Raw genomic sequence first — 282 nt, 5'->3', positions numbered from 1 at the left:
TCGAGGCGGCGAGTGCGGAACGAGAAGGCGAGCCGAGGTGTTGTTGATGTCTGCCGGCGCGCGTGGTAAACAACGGGGGAACAAAAGGTGTCTTTGGGGTTTTTTGTGCCAAATGTGGGAAATTTAATCAAGAAATAATGAAGAAAGCAACGGAAAATAATAACAGAACGATGTAATGACAAGAAATTATGAAATAAGAAGGAAATAATGTTTGTTTGTATAACAAGTTATAAGAGACGCAGTTTGGGAGGGACAAAAAAAGGGGATTTTTATAATAATAGA

Source organism: Penaeus monodon, chromosome 20 (genome assembly GCF_015228065.2).
Source record: "Penaeus monodon isolate SGIC_2016 chromosome 20, NSTDA_Pmon_1, whole genome shotgun sequence".
In the NCBI taxonomy this organism is placed as follows: Eukaryota; Metazoa; Arthropoda; class Malacostraca; order Decapoda; family Penaeidae; genus Penaeus; species Penaeus monodon.
This window is presented reverse-complemented; position numbering follows the sequence as displayed.